General features: G+C 38.5%; 1 protein-coding gene and 1 pseudogene across 1 annotated transcript in view; both read left to right on the top strand.

Moving 5' to 3' along the window:
• Antxr1 (ANTXR cell adhesion molecule 1) overlaps window positions 1-22153 on the top strand; it is a 311693-nt gene that overhangs the window by 264660 nt on the left and 24880 nt on the right. The gene's annotated exons all lie outside the window — the stretch shown is intronic.
• LOC101696868 (regulation of nuclear pre-mRNA domain-containing protein 1A pseudogene) lies at window positions 7130-9863 on the top strand (annotated as a pseudogene).

Genomic DNA, 22153 nt, shown 5'->3' with positions numbered 1-22153 from the left:
CTACAGCACTCTGAAGAAGGAGATCAAAGAGGTTTTAAGAAAATGGAAAGATATCCCTTGTTCCTCAGTAGGAAGAATCAATATAGTGAAAATGGCCATACTTCCAAAACTACTGTATAAATTTAATGCAATACTGATTGAAATTCCAACAATATACTTCACAGAACTAGAGAAAACAATCCAAAAATTCATTCAGAAGCAGAAGAAACCTAGAATATCAAAAGCAATCCTGGGCAACAGAGACATGGCTGGGGGTATCACAATCCCCAACTTGAAACTCTACTACAAAGCTACTGTGATAAAAACAGCCTGATACTGGCAAAGAAACAGACCCGAAGATCAGTGGAATAGATTAGAAGATGCAGAAATAACTCCAGACATACTCAGCCACCTCATCTTTGACAAAGGAGCCAATCCCCTCATTGAAGAAAAGATAGCCTGTTCAATAAATGGTGTTGGAAAAACTGGATTTCAATCTGTCAAAGATTAAAACTAGACCCATACCTATCACCATGCACCAAACTAAGATTGAAGTGGATTAAAGAGCTAAATATCAAGACAGAAACAGTAAACTTGCTGGAAGATAAGTTAGGTAGAACTCTCAATGATATTGTCGTAGGAAAAGACTTTATGAACAAAACTTCAGTAGCAAGGGAGCTAACACAAAGAATCAACAACTGGGATCTCATCTTTTTAAAAAGCTTCTGCACTGCAAGAGAAACTACCAACAGAGCTAAGAGACAACCTACAATATGGGAAGAAATTTTTAGCAGCTGTACCTCAGACAAAGGTCTACTATCTAGAATATATAAAGAACTTTAAAAACATCAGACCCCCAAATTCAAAGACCCAATTCAAAAATGGGCATCCAAAATGAACAGACATTTCTCAGACAAAGAAGTAAAAACAGCAAATAAATATATGAAAAAATGTTCAACATCACTGGTCATTTGAGAGATGCAGATGAAAACAACACTGAGATTCCACCTCACCCCAGAAAGAATGGCTGCTATCAAGAAATCAACCAATAACAAATGCTGGCTGGGGTGTGGAGAGAAAGGAACATGTCTCCATTGTTGGTGGGAGTGCAGACTGGTGCAACCACTGTGAAAATCAGTATGGAGATACCTCAAAGAACAAGGACTATAGGTCCCATTTGACCTAGCTATTCCCCTGCTGGGCATCTTCCCCAAAGAATTAAAAGAATCATACCACAGTGATATATGTGCACCCATGTTCATAGCAGCACAGTTTTTAATAGCTAAAGCTTGGAAACAGCCCAAGTGCCCATCAACTGGAGACTGGATAAAGAAGATGTGGTTTTTTTATAAAATGGAGTAGTACTCAGCCATAAAGAATGAGAAACTAGAGTCATTTATAGCTAAATGGATGCATATCGAGGCCATACTCTTAAGTGAAATAAATAGGACACACATGTGTAAATACCAAATAGTATCTCTAGTGTGAGAAACTGAAAGTGTAAATAAGGATGAAAATGATTAAAATGAATAATTGATCATTTGAAATAAGAAAAGGTCCAAAGGTGTAGGGGTGGCGGGAGGGGAAGGGGAAAGGGAAGAAGGGAAAGGAAAAATTATGAGAAAGAAAAAAAAATGGAAACAAAGTCTATGTAAATAGGGAAGGGTGGTGGGGGTGAAGGGCGCATAGGTAATGGGGGAAAAAAATAAGAACTAAGATACATCATGTTCAGGTACAAACACCCAATGATGAATGTAAATGTATTGGATACCTAAAATGTACCAATTAATATATAAATAATAAATAAATAAATAAATAAATAAATAGAATCATCATTTAGTCATGATTGCTTGAAACAAGAATGATAGAAATTAAAAGCAATGACTAAAGTTAATAGTCAGAAGCATGATGAAAAACAGAATATTTATATAGTCTCAAAGCATCTTACTAGAAATACTTATTAATTATGTAGAAAAAATTGGTGACTTGGTAATGGAGAAACTTGCCATTTATCACCTTAAGCAAGTCCCATAGTTTGCATATGGTTTGAATGTGTTCCCCAGGGCTTTGTGTGTTAGAAGCCTGATCCTCAGGGTGACAATGCTGCCTGATGCTAAAGAATATTTAAGAGGTGGAGCCCAATGGGAGCTATTTGAGTCAATAAGGGAACTGTCTTCAGAATGAAGGAAGTAGTTCTCCTAAGACCTCAGCCAGTATGAAACAGTGAGCCTAGCACCCACCTGTGCTCTGGTTTCCTGTCCGATCATGTGATCTCTCCCTCTCACATTCTTGCCATGATGGCATCAGCCATGAGACTTTCACCAGAGCCCAGCCAATGTAGATGTCCTCTCCTTGAACCTCCAGAGGTAAATAAATCTCTTTTCTTTATGAAATACTCAGCTTCAGGTATTCTATTATAGAAACAAATAATGGGCAAATATAGGAAGTAACTGCAAATGAGACATTGGTCATGATTTGCTCTTGGTGCATGGCAGTGAGAAAGACACAACATCAATCCCATAATATTCCTGCCAAAAAATGTACAAGCTAAATCCAAACATGAAGAAACATCAGACAAACATGAATTGAAAGAAATTCTGAAAAATAGCTGAGTATAGAAGGATAAAGAAAGATGCAGAACTGTTAGTTCTGAAGGAGAGTAAAAAAGACAAGAAACCAAATGCAGCAATTGGTCCTGGACTAGATACAGGATCAGAAAGTTATGGTGTAGGAAGTGAGATTCCCAGGCTCAGTCCAGGACAAGTTTTGGAGGATGCTGTTGGCAGCAGCCACTGTCATGTTGCTAAGGTGTCCAGGGAAGACAGCTACTGCACTAGGGTCACAAACTGTCTAAGAACATACCTGGAATTCCTAGGGAACCTTCACTCTGCGAATGCCATAAGGCCCATGGCAGATGAGGGGCTGGCACTTGCCAAGAGCAAATGGAAAGATGAACATGATCTCCATGGACCAGTAAATGTAAACCTTCTCTCAGAAGAAATTACTATAGAACTAACGAAGATGAGACATAATCTATTGTCCTTTTGTCATCTGAAATGATAATTCACTTACTAATAATCCCAGGACAAAATTAGAGGTCATTACATAAGGACAAGTTTACCAAAGACCATTCCATAAAGATTTGCTGGAAAGGATTGGGCTGAGTATGTTGCAGAATATTTTGGCCCTTACCCTCCTGTTCCAAGCAAGTGCTATACTGTCCTGGAAATTATGTAAAATGGTTGAGCCCAGAGAAAATGAACAAAGGAAAAAGAAACTTCAAGAAAATAATACAAAAGCTAAATAACTAAAAAAAAGTACTAAAAAAATAGACTGCTCTGCAAACAGAAGAAAATCATTTGGAAAATTCCGCAACTTTGGAAGGATTCGCTGAGATTCCTTTGGATTTTATGACAGTATTATTTAGTAAACAAAATCTGGTCAGATAGATGAACCATGTTAGTTCTGACACCAATCATTGTAGTAACTTTTTGGCTTGGATGTTGAAGTTTCTTATTATCTATTGAGAGTTAAATAATATTTTATTATGCTACCAAAATATCTTTATAACTAACTTAAGTCACTTGTCATTTTGTAACTTCTGTACTGAAATGAAAACATCCTGTGGGAAAAAATGACTAGTTTATGAACTCTATTCAAATGATGATTTTAAATGGGATCCTTTCTTTTTTTGTGTTTTTTTTTTTTTTGGTTTTTTTTGGTACCAGGAATCAAACTTGGGACCTTGTGCTAAGTCCCTGGCCCTTCCTTTTGGAACAAAGGAAATTTAGAATGTAAAACTTAGAATCCTCTGTAGAATGGAAAGTGAGCTTTGACTTTAAAAAGATGCAGTGTATGAATGACATCTTTTATCATTATTGCTTATTTCTTAGAAAATATCTTTTCTGGCTTTCTCAAAATAATATGAAATAATATGAATCAATGAGTACTTCTATTTTCTGCATTTTTCTAATTTTAGCCTTTGAGATAATGTAACTATCAAAACATTCTTCATTTTAACCTGATTTTGTAAAGATTTTTCTTATTTTCTTGACTATACAGAATGTCACCTACTAGATAAAACAATTTTTGTACTTATGAACATCGCCATTTTCTTAAAGATGACTTGTTGAGAATACCATCCTTTCTTAAAGATGTGATTGAAAGCTTGCCAAATGAATACCAAATGCTGTAATTTGAAAGAAAGAAAGAAAGAAAGAAGGAAGGAAGGAGGGAAAGAAAGAAAGAAAGAAAGAAAGAAAGAAAGAAAGAAAGAAAGAAAGAAAGAAAGAAAGAAAGAAAGAAAGAGAAAAAGAAAGAAAGAAAGATTCTGTTGTTATAAGAACATTATTGGGACAACTGGAAAAACTTGAATGAGATCTGTAGATTAAATAATAGTATTTTATTCATGTTAGTTTTATGGTTTATCATTTTACTATAGTTATATATGAGAATACACCTGTTTAGGGGGATATAGACACACATACATACACATCTGGAAAAAGACAGGGCTATAAATATGTAGATGTAGATAGAGATAGAGACATAGAAGTAGATACAAAGAGATTTAGGTGTAGAGAGATATCTCTATAGAGAAGGGGAGGGAACTCTAAAGAAACTAGTAGAATGTTAATATCATTCATATGCAGGAATCTGGGAGAAGATTCTTTGTGTCACTGTTCCATTTGGAACATTTCCATAAGTGTAAAATTATTCCAAAATAACAAAAACTTTTAAAGAAGTAAAAATTGGTTTGGACAAGATGCCAGGATTGGCATCAGGAACTGGATCAATCCTGTTCTCTTCAGCTCATCTTCCAGACTGAGACTGTGCTGGAGTAGAGGGAGGCCAGAGACAACTCTATTTTAAAGAAATCAGAAGCGATGGAGCTGGGGAATGAGGTTGTCCACTGAGTGCCAATGGTGGGCAATAACAGAATGCCAGCAGATGTGCTGCCAATGCCTGGCATTCATAAACACCTACAAAATCACAAAGATAGGTGACTACAACAAATTAACAAAAGCTCTTGGAGAAATAATACTGTATAGAGTAGTATTTGAGCAAGTGAAGTAGTCTAAACTGTCCCAGTTTGTTAGATTAAATATGAATTGGAGAAAAGAAAGGGCAAACAAAATCAGTTGCAATTTAACGTGAACTTATTAAGGCTTGTTAAAACTGCACCAACTCATATTAATATAAATCCCCCAGACCTGTGCTGTCCAATACAGTAGTCACTGGCCACATGTGGTTTTTCTAATTTAAATCACATGAAATTTAAAATCAGTTCTTCAGTCACACTAGCCAAATTTCAACTCCTCAATAGCCATATGTGGCTACTGATGACTGTTCTACACAATGCAGAGAACACTTCAATCTTCACAGAAATTCTGCAAAAAAATACTGGACATCACTATTTCTAGAGGCAAAGATCTCATCACTGATGAAGATAACTGTAATTTTTCTTTTTATATTCTTTGACTCACGGAAAATATCAGGCAAAACATGAAAAATGGGCTTCAGTAAAACCAAAACATTCCACTTCCTGTTGGAGTCAATGCCAGAAAGGTTCTCTGTGCCAGTGGGAGAGACTCATTTGGGGTAAAAAGAACCTTGGGATCATTGCAATTGGAAGAAGATCCTGGGCCAGGGATTTAGCTCAGTGGTTTCACCACCTGCTGCGCAAGCGCAAGGACCCGAGTTCGATCCCTTGTACCAAAAAAAAAAAAAAAGATCCTGATGTTCCTCTGTCCTCTAAAGTCATATTGCCTTTATGGTTGGTCTACATTTTCCATCATCCTCTACCCCACCTCTGCACTGTGGAAAATATTGTTCATGATTCATTCATAGTACAAAATGGTTTGGCAAGAATTATTCTTGACCAAGAAAAACTTCCAATAATAAAGCCCATAATTTTATCCAAGAAAGTGAGGAAATTGACTCAAACATCTGCATTAGCAATTAAGAGGGGGCTGAGGATGTGGCTCGATGGGAGACCACTTGCCTAGCTTGTGCAAGCCCCTGGGTTGGATACTCTGTACCACAAAAAAAAAAAAAAACAGGGAGTTAGAGATTTCAATCATCTTCAAGATTTTAGTCCTTAAGCCTGGGAGACTGTGGAACACTGAACTTCCAAGGCCAATGATCACTTCGTGTCAGAGTTGACAAAGACTAACTCCTCAATGAAAGCTGAAGGTAAGACAATCTATTGTTATTGGGTAGTTTCTTTAGAAATGGCTCACCAATCAAAAATATTCCAGGTCCTTCTTGCCTCCAACAAAGAATTGGATGAGACAAGCCAAAAATGGTGCCAAAAGTTTATTTGAAAAGTGAGGGGTGAATGTGTTTGAGGGAAACCAGCACTGCAGAGTGAACTTGGGCCGAACAAGAGAAAAAGAAGATATAAAAGCAAAACTAAAAGCACACACTGCATCTGGGGAATGTAGCATGGGCTACCGTGAGAAGTCACAATAGTGGGCTTCTCATGGTGTCTGTGTCCTTATATGCAATCCACATCTCTTGAGCACTCACAAGAAGTTCTACACACTGGGTCCTGGTGTTGTTCTGAGATCTTGTAATTGACAGGTCCTACTTATTTCCCCAGCCGGCTTTGCCATGCCTCATCTCCTATGTTGCTGTGATCACCATGGATACTCTAAATACACTCAAGCAGAATCCAGGGGGAAAATTCAGTTTGACACCATTTGCACAACATTTAAAAGCATGCAAAATAATACTATACATTGTTTTTAATATATGATGGTACATTTAATAGAATTATTTTGTTGGTAATAATAAACACCAACTTCATTTATGACCTCTCAAGAAAGAGGGAGAGAAAAGAAATACATCAGGAAGGCAGGCACAGCGCTTGTGTTATGTTAAATATCTCATTTTCTTTAGGAAATATGATGCAGGGAAAGCTTCACACTAAAGTCCTATAGAGCTATACATGGGTACAGAGGTGTCAGCTACATTAGCCTTTGAATGTTTCAGTTTGTTTAAAATACTTCATAACAATAGAAAATATTAATAAAACAAATCCGACTTCTCCCACTTAGTATTTGTGTGATCTTGGGCTTCTTTCTCTCCAGTTGCAAACAAGGCTAATATAATACCTACTAGATGGGTTATTATATGACATATGGGAGAGATGCAGCACACACAGAACACACTCAAAGATCAACAAGATGCCCTCACGCAGTCACTCTACTGCCAGGAGGCCTCCAGTACAGCTGGGGCACCAGGTACATAGGGTCGAACACAGCCAATCAGACACATGGTGCACAGTTTTCATGCTGTGCTCTAAATGAGAGGCCAGAGCAGTAGGTTTTCCTTTGGACTGGAACAGATTGGAGGCGTGAAGTTGGGTCCCAATGTTCCAGTTAAAACAGAAGGAAGGTTTGGTTTGTAAGACTTTCTGCTTACTTTGGCTGGCCAGGCTTGCCATTTCCTCATCTGTCCACAGGTCAGGAGAAGCAAAATATGTGGTTGTAAACAGGAGCAGTGGTTCTTGCACATCAGCACTTTGGGAACCCAGATTTGACCTTGCAGATCTATCTGGGCGGCCTACCACCTGCAGGGGCAGGCTGCCCACTAGAGAGATCAGTGACTGGCCATGGCTGAGAGCAAGCAGACCAGTTTCCTGCCTTTCCATCACACACCTTCCAATCCTCTCTCCAACACTTCTGAATGCTACCTTTCCTGCCACCCCTGTTCTTGGTTCCTACTGGAGTCTTCCAACAAAATAAGAGAGCAAGAAAAGAAAGAGTAAGACACCGTTAGGGTAAACTGAGGCATGACCAAGACCACCGAGTCAGGCGAAGTTAAAACAACAAGTGGAGTTTATTTCAGCCTAGATGCAGGTGGGCCAAAGGCGAAAAGACCATTGGCCCTGAGGAGAGGGTAAAAAGAGACGTTTGTTGGGTGGTTTCGGTAGGGGAGAAGTGGTTGTGGGGGAAGAGTGGAAATTTTTGAAACTTGAGGAGGAGGTTGAAACTTGGTGGTGGAGGGGTCCTGTAGGGGTACAGGATCCCAGCCTGCAGGCCTTGAGGTGGGCATGTTTCTCTCAAACCTGTGTTTTGGCTTCCTGTTGTTGTACATTTCTCGTAGGTGTGAACAGCTCGAGGCAGGGCTGCAGTAGTGTGTGCACGGCTGCTGTGAAATGTTTTCCTATCCTGCCTGGTTGGGGAACCTGACACACAGGATCCAGGAAATGCAGATCCAAGCCAGTAAGGGGGAGTTCCAGGATAAAAGCTAACAACACAGTGAGAGAGGAATCAGACCAGACTGGAGATGGACAACAGAAACTCCAGAAAAGAAAGCTGGAAGAAAGGGTAGATTCTATAGAGTTTATACTTTTCCTTGGTACTAAGAATAACCAGAGCTTCCAATGCAGGCAGACAATGCAGGCGAGAAGAAAAGAAAGAGCAGCTTGAAAGTCCAGCAGGCCATCTTGCTAGCTGGCGGACGGACTTGGAAGTGGTGGTAGCAACAGCCGTGGCAAGGGTGGGTGAGTAGGCAAGGCCGAGACGAGGGTGGCGAAATTCTCCTCTCCTTGGCCCTTTGGTGTGGGAAAGTGCGGACGAGTTTTCGAGAGAGGTCTGCCTTCTCTAAGGCAGCGCTGGAGACGAAGCTGTGCAGGCCTTGTCCCTGCGGCTCATCCACCGCCGCAGACACTGGCGCCCATCGTCTCCCGTGGGAGTGGGAGCTGCGGAAAACCAAACCCAACAGAAAACTTACTTCTCTCTACCAGCCAGTATTGTCGTTCAAAACAGGAAAAGGAAGGAGCAGGAGTTTATGATTTTGCACCAGTTATAGAGGAGGCTTTTAAGCATGTTTCAAGCGAAACTGATGAAAGTTGTTAAGAAGTACCTTGGAAGAGGGTTATCATTTGGGAAGAAAGATCTGTTTATGAAAACTGTGTATTAGACCAACTTAAGCAAGCTCTAAATGGTGATAAGAAGCCTAGGAAGCGAACTTGTGAACAAACGAAGGTGGATGAAAATGAAATTTGTTCCTCTCTGGGCTCTCCAAGTAAACCACCACAGACTCTAGATCTCCTTGGGGCGTTACACTACCTAGAAAATGCAGCCTCAGGTGAGGTAACAGTTCATCGGAGCATAGCTTCTTTGCCTGTTGAAGTCCAAGAAGTATCCTTACTAGATAAAATAACAGATACAGAATCTGGAGGAAGGCTGTCTAAAATGGAAGAGGATTCTTGTATGTTGCTGATAGAACAACAGCAGATTGACGGCAGAAGTAGAGGCTACGAAGCAACTCACTAGAATGTTAGCAGATTTTCTTCGTTGTCAAAAGGAAACCCTTGTAGAAAAAGAGCATAAATTAGAAGAATACAAGCGCAAGTTAGCCTAAGTTTCCCTGGTACGAAAAGAACTCTGGTCTGGGATCCAGAGCCTACCAGATTTATCTCGATTGCCCAGTGTCATTGGCAGCCACATGCACCTGCCATTTGCAGGGGACGCCAGCAGGGAAGATTGATGACCATTCTCCTTCCAGGGCCCAGGACTTTTAGAGAGATGGAGTCAGGCCAGGTGGATACTCCTGCAGCATAATTTTTGTCTACTTTTGAGAGAGTGGTGCTAACAAAAGAAACACAAAAATAATAAAATTGTTTAAAATGTGGGCTTGGTTACCATTTTATTATTAAGTTAACATGACTTAGCTTAAGCAATGTGATGATCTCTGGATATTAACAAGCTCACAAATAGTGATTATTTTCAAAAGATCTTCTTGTAAATTTTTTTGATCCAAGGCCTTGTGAAAAATTCCATGTTTCTATTTCTTCGGGTATTTTCAATTGTTTTTCTTTATTGTTTTCAGTGTCTAATCACTTAATACTATCTAATTACTAGAGGGGAAGAACTAATCAGGAGTTGGTTGAGACTTTATTGTGGTCTAGTCAGGACTTCATTATAAAAGAAACTAAATGGTCCAACTTAATTTTCATCTTTCTCTTCAGCCCAAATACTGGTTCTGTGCCTCTCCATGCCTTCAATCCCTAGAGGTCAGCAATTTAACACTAAACATGGGTGCCAGGTGAAGGGTCAGAACAGAGCCTAGAGAACTTTCCCTAGCAGCACTATGGGAGACCATTCCAACTGCCAGTGTAGAATAAAAAAAATTCTTAAATAGAGACTCCCTTGATTACACTTTTTAGAACTATTTGAGTAGATTAATATGAAAAAGCTTTGGAAATACAAATTTTGACACTCTACCAAGAGAACAACTTTGGTTCTGGAACTTGTTTCTACTTAAATCAGTCTATTTTTAACCTAAGTGATCCCTTTAATCAATAAACATCCATGGGGAGGCTTCCGGGTTGGCATGCCATGGCTCCCAGCCCAGAGGAGACTTCCAGATCCCCGCGCCATGGCTCCCAGGCAGGGGGAGGCTTCCGGATAGGCATGCCCCAGCTCCCAACACAGAGGAGGCTTCCAGGTAGCCATACCATGGCTCCCAGCACAGAGAAGGTGAGCCTCACAGGCCCCAGGAATACACCCTACCCCACCCCACCCCAGCCCCATGTCAAAATGAGAATACAGGTAAACAAGCCACAGAACCAGACTTCCAGATCACCTACAGCAACCCCAAAGGGAAATGAGATGGAACACTCTGATACTCAACCACCTGGACTCCCTGAACTAGCAATGAAAGAGGACCTGGAAAACATGAAATCAGAAATAATTTCTCAAATAACAGAGAGGATTGTGCCCATAGTGCAAGACATGATTAATAAATCTACAGGAGCTGAAGAACATGATGGAATCCCAACATAGAACACAAATTGAATCCATAACACAGATGCAGGAGAAGCTGAGCCAGTCACAGCACCTGGAAGGAAGCTCCCCACCTCCATCCCAGGCTCCTAGTGCAGAGAATCTGAGCTGGTCCCAGCACCCGGAAGGAAGCTCCCCTGCTGCCATCCCAAGCTCCTAGGGCAGAGAAGGTGAGCCAAGTGGGCGCCAGAAGCACCCACCCCAGCCTCCATGGAAATGAGAAGACACGTAAACAAGCCTCAAAAACAGACTTCCAGATCACCTACAGCAACCCTAAAGGGAAATGAGATGGAACACTCTGATACTCAAACACCTGGACTCTCTGAACTGGCAACAAAAGAGGATCTGGGGAAAATGAAATCAGAAATAATTACTCAGATAACAGCAAAGATTTTGCTCATGGTGCAAGACATGATTAATAAATCTAGAGAGGACACAGATTTTAAAAAACAGAGGATCTGAGGAACATGATGGAATCCCAACATAGGAAACAAATGGAATCCATAAAACAGATACAAACAGATTTCCAAGAGATTAAAAACTCCATCGAAAGTCTGCGCAGCAGAATGAACCAATGTGAGGATAGAATTTCACATATAGAAGATAAGATTGCAGTTAGTGACCAGGAAAAGAAAAATTGCTTCAAAATTGTAAGGGAACATGAGAAATCTAACCAGCAGCTGCTAGACGATGCAAAGAAGAATAACATAAGACTGATTGGAGTCAATGAAGAAAGAGGAGAGAGTGCAGATGACATGAAAAAAACTCTTCACAGAAGTGATGGCAGAAAACTTCTCAAGGAGGGGAAAAGAACTTGACATTCAGATAAGGGAGGCATATACGACTCCAGCTAGCCTTGATCAAAAAAAATCTACACATAGGCATATAATAGTTAGGATTCCAGAAGAACAAAATTCTACAAACAGTGAGAGAAAAGAAACAAATCACATACAAAGGAAAGCCATCAGAATCACAGCAGACTTCTCAATGCAAACCCTCAAGGCAAGAAGAGCTTGGAGTGATGTATTTCAAGCCCTAAAGGAAAACAGCCTCCAACCCAGATTGATGTACCCTGCAAAACTATCTTTCAAAATTGATGGAGAAATAAGATACTTTCATGATAAAGAGCACCTCAGGAACTTCATGAATACCAAACCAGCACTCCAAAAAAATTTTAGACAATACCCTAGGAAAAGACAATGAGGATCACGACCCCAGGAAACCCAGCAGAATAAATCCACTGGGCATGACAAATTAAACACAAAGGGGGAGAATCCAACAAAAAGAAAAAGTCATGACAAGGCTTTTAAAACTTTTGACTTCAGCTCCCTAATGAGTGTATAATTCAATCTTATTATTGTACTGATTAGTATTTTTCTGATTCTAGAATTGCACACCTTTCCTTGTGCTATACTGGCTATTTATCATCTTCTTATGTTTACATTCTAATTGGGTTGTCTATTAATGAGCTGTAAGAGTTCTTCATATATTCTGCTCATAGGTTATATGCATTGGAAATATGGTCTGTTTAAGGACTACTTTTCATTTTAATGATGTCATTTAAAGTTCTAAATTTTGATGGAATCTCATTTATCAAATTTTTTCTTTTATACATCATGTTTTCTATGTCCTAGGTAGTTCTTGCCTACCCTGATTTCATAAATATTTTCCCTTATAATTTCTTCTTAAAGTTTTATACTTTTAGGCTTCCATATTTAGGTTCATAGATCCCTTCAAATTATTTTCATGTATGGAAATAAAGGGTTGAGGTTAATTTTTTATATACAGATACCAGGTGTTCTAGTGCCATTTGCTGAAGACACTATCTCTTCCTCAGCTCTTGAATCGAGTTTATAGTCTATAAAATGCTAATGTTAAATAATCTTTCAAAACTCAGTGGACCATATATGTGTGGTTCTACTTCTAGATTCTCTGTTTTATTCAAATGATCTATATGTCTTTCTTTACACCAACACTGCCTTGGTTACTGTAGCTTTAGAAAAAGTTTTAAAATTGGGTGCTAAACATCTTCCAACACTGTTTTTGTTTTTGTTTTTGGCTTTTCTGGGTCCTTTGTACTCCTATGTAACTTTTAAATTTCAATATCCAGTTCTTCATTTATAGCAAGTTTACACAGACCTGAATTTTTATATGTACCTTGTGTTTTCTAATCCTGCTAAATTCAAGTACAAGTTCTAGGGGCTCCTAGAGATTTCTTAGTATTTTCTCTGTAGATGATCATTTCATCTACATATAAAGATTGTGCTTCTGCCGTGCCAATCCTATCCTAGTTGTGTCATTTTATTGCCAGGCCATTTTTGTGGGGACTAGGTTTCAAAGTCTAATGGACAGATGAAGAGTAGGCATATATGCCCTTGTTCTCCACCTTAAGGAGAAAGCATTGTATCATCTCCATTCATAGAAGGAGTTTTTGTTGAAAGTATGGAGTACATGTCTTTGATCTGTTGAGAAGATTCTATTCTACTTCTAGTCTCCTGATAGCTTTTACCATGAACAGATGTAGAATTTAGTCCAATACTCTTTCTCCAACTAGTGACAGAATCATATGGCTTTCTCCTTTCCTCTGTTAAAATGATGACTTTTGGGGGTGGATCTTCCAATGCTGAACCAACACTGCCATCCCTATAATAAAACCACTTTCTACATACTGCCAGATCTGACTTCTAAGAGTGTGTTTTGTTAAACAAATTTCTATCTATGTTCATACTTTTTTCTTCTATTATCTTTATCCAGTTTTAGGATTGGCACAATGTTGATTTCCTAAAATGAGGGGAGAAGTGTTCCTTCTTTTTACTGCTTTAAATGTTTGATATAATTTATCAGTTAAAATGTTTATGAGCCTGCTGTTGTCATATAGGTAGGTTTTCAAGCTAGGAATATACTTTCTTTAATAGGTGCTATTCAAATTTTATATTTCCTCCAGAGTTAGTTTCATTAATTTGTCTTCTAAGTTACTTCTTAGAAGTTGTCAAATTTATTTCAAAAAAGATTTTTGTAATATGCCTTCTATGTCCTTTTAAATTCTGTAAACTCTGTGGTAATGTCTCCTAGATCTTAATATTGTAATTTAAAAAATGTATAACTGATATTGTGTAACAGGAAGAAAAGGTCTAAAAGAGCAAGGGAATTGGGAGGGGTAGGGGAAGGGGAAAAAGGGAAAGGAAAAAATATGAGAAAAGGAAAAAAATGGAAACAAGGTCTTTGCAAATAGGGAAGGGTGGAGGGGGTGAAGGGAGGGCAAGAGAAGAGGAAAACAATAAGAACCAAGAGACTCGTGTAATAGTACAAGATCCCAATGATGAATGTAACTGTATTTTATACCTAAAATGTACCAATAACGTTAATGGGGGAAAAAAATAAATAAAACAGACGCAAATAGATTTCCAGGAGATTAGAAAATCCATTGAAAGTCTATGCAGTAGAATGAACCAATGTGAAGACAGAATTTCAGATATAGAAGATATGATTGCAATTAGTGACCAGGAAAAGAAAAAAATTCCTTAAAATTTTAAGGGACCACAAGAAATCAATCCACCAGGTGCTAGATGATGCAAAGAAAAATAACATGAGACTGATTGGAGTCAATGAAGAAACAGGAGAAAGTGCAGATGACATAAAAACACTGTTCACAGAAGTGATGGCAGAAAACTTCCCAAGCAGGGGAAAAGAATTTGACATACAGATAAGTGAGGCATATAGGACTCCAACTAGGCTTGATCCAAAAAAAATCTACACATAAGCATACAATACTTAAGATTCCAGAAACCCAACAGAAGAACAAAATTCTACAAGCAGAGAAAAGAACTAAATCACGTACAAAGGAAAGCCCATCAGAATCACAGCAGACTTCTCAGGGCAAATCCTCAAGGCAAGAAGAGCTTGGAGTGATGTGTTTCAAGCCCTAAAGGAAAACAACCTCCAACCCAGATTGATGTACCTTGCAAAACTATCTTTCAAAATTGATGGTGAAATAAGATACCTTCATGACAAAGAGCACCTTAGGAACTTCATGAATACCAAACCAGCACTGCAAAAAATTTTAGACAAAATCCTAGGAAATGACAACAAGGATCACAGCCCCAGGAAGCCCAGCAGAATGAATCCACCAGGCACGACAAGAAATAAACATCCATGTATAGAATTAAAAGAAGCCTAAAAGAATTATACTTTTATTATTCCCTCCACCATATAATTCTAAAAAACAGTATTTGTGGGCCAGGGATTTAGCTCAGTGGTTCCGCCGCCTGCATCACAAATGTAAGGACCCAAAGGTACCAACCCCTGGTGCCAAAAAACAAAAAATAGTATTTTTGTCTCTAATAGCTCTAGAACACAGTGTTCATTATTGTTTAGTAAAATAGCCTGAAATATTTTTGATTTGTCTGTAGGGTTTTTGAATGACTATATATTTGGAAATTAAGCAATGCTACACTACAGGGTAGATCTGGTAAATTTTATATTTGTACATTTACAGATGTAAACACAAAACAAATGTACTTTTACCTTTTATTTCTAACTCTGTGTGTTAGCGCAGTTGCATGCTCTCCAGCTTTCTTTTTAACTCATTGTTAAGTTGTGGGTTTGTCTTCAATAATGAATTAGGATAAACATTTTTCTCATTCATTGCTTTACATAGACATTTCTCATTGTAAGCAGATTCAAATTAGAATGTTAATAAAATATCTTTTAAATCCCACAAGCCAATTATGTTTCACTACTCTGAAAGGCTTCACTCTGGGTTTTGGTATTTTTTTTCAGTTTTAGAGATTATAGTTAAAATTAAGTTACACATGAAGGAAAAGGTATACATTTATTAATAGCCAGTAGTTATAGAAACAGTGCTTTTACCAATGTGACCTCTCCCCAAGACAGAGATACATATAATAGTCCTGGACCACATACGCCTTATATTCCAAAGTGTTTTAGACAACTTTGGGGAGTTAGGATATGTTTTTTCACAGAAACAACAGTCGTTGGGTTCCTTATGCACACTACTACTGAAAGCTCACATGGGAACCTAATTCACTTAGCCAAGGATGTACTTAACTTATAATATGGCTGATAAATTACTCATCATAGACCCTGACCAATATTTTTAGCATCACTCTAACGAGATTGTGTGCTGCAGCCAAACTCATACATGGGGGTGTCTGCCTGTGCTGTGTACCTCTCTGTCCCTAGGTATAGGAAATAGAAGAAAAGATTCAACAAAGGTGAGGGGGAGGTAAAAAATACACAATTAGAACACCTGCTTATATCTGTTATGATAGTATACTTAGTCTTTGTTGTTGTTAATGTGAAAGCAAAAACTTGTGTGTTAACTCATCTTCCATATTTTGACCTTATTTATGATTGGCTAAACTGGTAATTTATTCTATCTATCTATCTATAGTTCCCATTTAAAACTAATTTATGAACTATATACTTCTGAGAAGATTTGAAATCTTTCAGAAGTTTGTTGGAATATTTTCACCATTAAAGACAGATTTCTGACTTAGATACTGATTTTAATGCCAGTATCACCTCTAAATATTTGTGATAAAACTGCATTATTTTTACAGAGCTTTTCTCAACCTTTGAAAAAAATGGTGGAGGAACAAGAGGGTGATGAAAAGATGTTTCAGAAGAGGAAGCGGAAAATAAAGAAGGAACAAACAAAGTCTTTCCACAGAGTGCCATAAGACAATGCCCTGTTGGTCCATCATTGGCCACAAATAAATCTTGTTAATTTGTATAAATATTTTAATATTATGATTCTGACAAAAACAGAAAATTGATCATTTCTCTTGGTTTAAAGTGAACTATGATTTGTATATTTGTATATTTGCAGAATTCAGTCTAGATTGTCATTGGATTGAACATTTTCATTCAGAAACTATAAGCAGGCATAAAAGTTTGAAATATGATTTAAGAACATTGAGGTTTAAACAATTGTTTAATTTAGAAAATCTGGCACCAAGCAATATGAGTTGTATGTGTTTAGTAATAACCTCTTTCAAGACTGAGTTGAAAAATTTTATTTCCTAACATTTACATTAATGAGGGTATTTAAGAAGATTATTTAAAGGGCTGGGGATTTAGCTCAGTGGTTCTGCCCCCTGCCTCGCAAGCGGAAGGTCCCAAGTTTGGTCCCCAGTACCAAAAAAAAAAAAAGAAGAAGATTATTTAGAGAACAGGGTTTCTCATTTGATGTAATTTTTCTCAGTTTCACTATGTGAAAAAAAGAACATAGTTCCTATAATTGGGATTTTGACTCTTGTCTCAAAAAATGTGCATTACAAACAAAGAAGTCAAATTCTCATTATTTGCAGATGACATGATACTTCTATATAGAAGACCCCAAGAACTCCACCAAAAGTCTTCTAGACATAATAACCAAATTCAGTAAAGTAACTAGATACAAGGTCCACATACAAAAATCAATAGCTTTCCTCTACATGAACAACAGACTCACTGAGAGAGGAATGGGGCAAACAATTCCTTTCACAATAGCATCCAAAAAACTGAAATACCTAGGAATCAAACTAACAAAAGAGACACGCCGAATCACCCCGCTGCAGACAGGCAGGTCTGACCACACCTTACCGAGGTCCCCAGTCATGCGGAACACACCCTGAATCAGCCCGCTGCAGACAGGCAGGTCTGTGCATGTCCTACCGAGGTCCTGAGTCGAGCGGAAGACACCAAATCACCCCACTGCAGACAGGCAGCTACCTGATTCCACAATACAAAGACACAGAGGACACCAGACCACCAGACCAAGGTACTGAGTCCCACTGCTCCCAGCCCAGAGGAAAGGGCTTTCAGGCCACCTTCTGTCCCACTGCTCCTGGCCCAGAGGAAGAGACTTCTGAGCGACCATCCCACTGCTCCTGGTCCAGAGGAAGGGGTTTCCCAGCCACCATCCCTCCAGCTGCTCCCAGCCTACAGGAAAGGGGTTTTGGGTCACCATCCCTACTGCTGCTCCCGGCCCTGTCCCACTTCACCCACCTCAGAGGAGGTAATCCGTGCAGGAGCTAACAGCCTCCAGCCCCAGTCGAAATGAGAAAACACATAAATAAGTCTCAAAACCAGACTTCCAGATCACCTAAAGCAACCCCAAAGGGAAATGAGATGGAAAACTCTGATACTCAACCACCTGGACCCACTGAACTGGCAACAAAAGGGGATCTGGAAAAAATGAAATCAGAAATAATTTCTCAGATAACAGGAGAAATTGTGCCCTTAGTGCAAGACATGATTAATAAATCTAGAGAGGAGCTGAGGAACATGATGGAATCCCAACATAAGAAACAAATGGAATCCATAAAACAGATGCAAATAGATTTTCAGGACATGAAGAACTCCATTGAAAGTCTACACAGCAGAATGAGCCAGTGTGAGGACAGAATTTCAGATATAGAAGATAAGATTGCAATTAGTGACCAGGAAAAGAAAAATTGCTTCAAAATTATAAGGGAACATGAGAAATCAATCCAGCAGCTGTTAGACAATGCAATAAAGAATAACATAAGACTGATTGGGCTCAATGAAGAAACAGGAGAGAGTGCAGATGACATAAAAAATCTCTTCACAGAAATAATGGCAGAAAACTTCCCAAGCAGGGGAAAAGAGCTTGACATACAGAGAAGTGAGGCATATAGGACTCCAAATAGCCTTGATCAAAAAAAAATCTACACGTAGACATATAATTGTTAAGATTCCAGAAACACAACAGAAGAACAAAGTTCTCCAAGCAGTCAGAGAAAAGAAACAAATCACATACAAAGGAAAGCCCATCAGAATCACAGCAGACTTCTCAACACAAACCATCAAGGCAAGAAGAGCTTGGAGTGACATATTCCAAGCCCTAAAAGAAAACAGCCTCCAACCCAGATTGATGTACCCTGCAAAACTGTCTTTCAAAATGGATGGAGAAATAAGATACTTTCATGACAAAGAGCACCTTAGGAACTTTGTAAATACCAAACCAGCACTCCAAAGAATTTTACACAATAGCCTAGGAACAGACATTGAGGATCACAACCCCAGGAAGCAAAGCAGAATGAACCCATCTGGCATGACAAGAAATCAAATGTAAAGGGGGAGAACCCAACAAAAATAAAAAGTCATGGCAATGACAAGTCAATACGTTTCAGTTATAACCATCAACGTTAATGGTCTCAATTCACAAATCAAAAGAAACAGGCTGGCAGAATGGGTCAAGAAGCAAAATCCAACAATATGCTGCATACAAGAAACACACTTAATTCAAAAGGAAACTCATAGACTGAAAGTTAAAGGGTGGAAAACAATACTGCATGCGACAGGAACCCGAAAAAAAGCAGGAATAGCTATCCTCTTGGCAGATCAAGTAGATTTCAAACCAACACTGATTAAGAGAGACGAAGAAGGACATTACATCCTTGTAAAGGGAAGAATCCAAGAGGAAGAGATGACAATCATAAATATCTATGCACCAACACTAGTGCACCCAACTATATAAAACAAATACTAACGGACATGAAAAGTCATATATGCACTAATACAATTGTAGTGGGGGACCTTAACACCCCACTGTCACAAATAGATAGATCAACTAGATAAAAAATAAGTAATGAAATACTAGAACTCAACCAAACTCTTGAACAAATGAACTTAACAGATGCTTACAGAGTCTTCCACCCCACAAAATCAGAATACACATTCTTCTCAGCTGCACATGGGTCATTCTCCAAAATAGACCACATACTCACACATAGAACATGTTTAAGTAAGTGCAAAGGAATTGAAGTTATCCCCTGTACATTATCAGACCATAGTGCGATGAAATTGGAGATCCATAGCAAAAGAAACTCAAAAAATTTCATAAACACGTGGAAATTGAACAACACACTTCTGAATAACCAATGGGTCACAGAGGAAATTAAAGAAGAAATCAGACAGTTCCTTCAATTAAATGACAATGACAATACAACATATCGGAATCTATGGGACACAATGAAAGCTGTCTTACAAGGGAAATTTATAGCAGTGAATACGCATATTAGGAAAACAGAACGAGCCCAACTAAACAACCTGATGCTGAACCTCAAGCTTCTAGAAAAAGAAGAGCAGGACAACCCCAAAGCTCATACACGGAGGAAATTATAAAGATCAGAAGAGAAATCAATGCAATGGAGACTAAGAGAACGATACAAAAAATCAATGAAGCCAAGAGTTGGTTCTTCGAAAGAATAAACAAAATTGACAAACCTTTAGCCAACCTTGTCAGAAAAAGGAAAGAAAAGGCCCAAATCCATGCAATTAGGAATGAAAAGGGTGAAATTACAACAGACCCAGCAGAAATCCAGAGAATCATCAATACCTACTTCCAGAACCTATACGCCAATAAGATGGACAACACAGAAGAAATGGACAGATTCCTAGATACATATGAATTACCAAAGTTGAATGAAGAAGACCTAAAAATTCTGAACAACCCAATATCAACCAATGAAATTGAAAATGTAATTAAAAACTTATCAACTAAGAAAAGCCCAGGCCCTGATGGCTTCACTGCTGAATTCTACAAGACATTTAGAGAGGAACTACTGCCACTACTGTTTAAACTCTTCAATGAAATTGAAAGGGAAGCAATACTCCCACATTCATTCCTGGAAGCAAGCATCACCTTGATCCCCAAAGCAGAGAAAGACCCAACTGAAAAAGAGAACTATAGGCCAATCTCACTAATGAACATAGATGCAAAAATCCTTAATAAGATACTGGCAAACAGAATGCAGAAGATCATCAAGAAGATCATACACCCTGATCAAGTGGGATTCATCCCAGGGATGCAGGGATGGTTCAATACACAAAAATCAATTAATGTAATACACTATATCAATACAGCCAAGGACAAAAACGATATGATTCTCTCCATAGACGCAGAAAAAGCATTTGACAAAATCCAACATGCATTTATGATAAAAACCCTACACAAAATTGGAATAGATGGTCTCTACCTCAAACTGATAGAAGCCATCTATGAAAAACCAACAGCCAATATCATACTAAATGATCACAAACTGAAATCCTTCACACTAAAATCAGGAACAAGACAAGGATGTCCACTATCACCACTCTTGTTCAATATAGTTCTGGAAACATTAGCCACAGCAATTAGACAAGAGAAAGAAATAAAAGGAATAAAGATAGGAAATAAAGAAGTCAAATTGTCATTATTTGCAGATGACATGATACTCTATATAGAAAACCCCAAGAACTCCACCAAAAGTCTTCTAGACTTAATAACCAAATTCAGTCAAGTAGCTGGTTACAAGGTCAACACACAAAAATCAATAGCATTCCTCTACACCAATGACAGATTCACTGAGAGAGAAATAGGGCAAATAATTCCTTTCACAGTAGCATCCAAAAAACTGAAATACCTAGGAATCATCCTAACGAAATAAATCAAAGACCTCTTCTCTGAAAACTATGGCACTCTGAAAAGAGAGATTGAAGATGATATCAGAAAATGGACAGACATCCCCTGCTCCTGGGTAGGAAGGATTAATATAGTGAAAATGGCCATACTTCCAAAACTGCTATATAGATTTAATGCAATTCCAATTGAGATCCCAGCAGCATACTTCATAGACATCGAGAAAACAATCCAAAAATTCATTTGGAACAAGAAGAGACCCAGAATAGCAAAAGCAATTCTAGGTAACAGAGACATGGCAGGGGGTATCACAATCCCCAACCTGCAACTCTACTACAAAGCTACTGTGATAAAAACAGCATGGTACTGGCAAAGAAACAGACTTGAGGACCAGTGGAAAAGATTAGAAGATGCAGAAACAATGCCAGACACACTCAGCCATCTCATCTTTGACAAAGGAGCCAAACACCCTCACTGGAGGAAAGATAGCCTCTTTAATAAATGGTGCTTCAAAAATTGGGCTTCAACTTGCCAAAGATTAAAACTAGGCCTGTATCTCTCACCATGCACTAAACTAAAATCAATATGGATTAAAGATCTAAATATTAAAATAGAAACTCTGAACCAGTTGGAACAGAGGTTAGGTAGAACCCTTGAAGTCATCAGTGTAGGAAAAGATTTTATGAACAAAACCTCAGTTGCCCATGAACTAGCACAAACAATCAACAAATAGGATCTCTTCTTATTAAAAAGCTTCTGCACAGCAAGAGAAACCACCAGCAGTGTGAAGAGACAACCCACAATGTGGGAAAAAATCTTCACCTGCTCTTCCTCAGACAAAGGTCTACTATCTTGAATCTATAAAGAACTTAAAAAGATCAGACCTCCCAAATATGAAGACCCAATCCAAAAATAGGCATCTGAAATGAACAGACACTTCTCAGACAAA

The sequence above is a fragment of the Heterocephalus glaber genome, unplaced genomic scaffold (genome assembly GCF_053883595.1).
Source record: "Heterocephalus glaber isolate CG9 unplaced genomic scaffold, H.glaber_assembly_v1.0 deba00001457, whole genome shotgun sequence".
NCBI classification, from domain to species: Eukaryota; Metazoa; Chordata; class Mammalia; order Rodentia; family Bathyergidae; genus Heterocephalus; species Heterocephalus glaber.
Note: the sequence above shows the minus strand (reverse complement) of the source record. Positions and strands in the feature narration are given on the sequence as shown.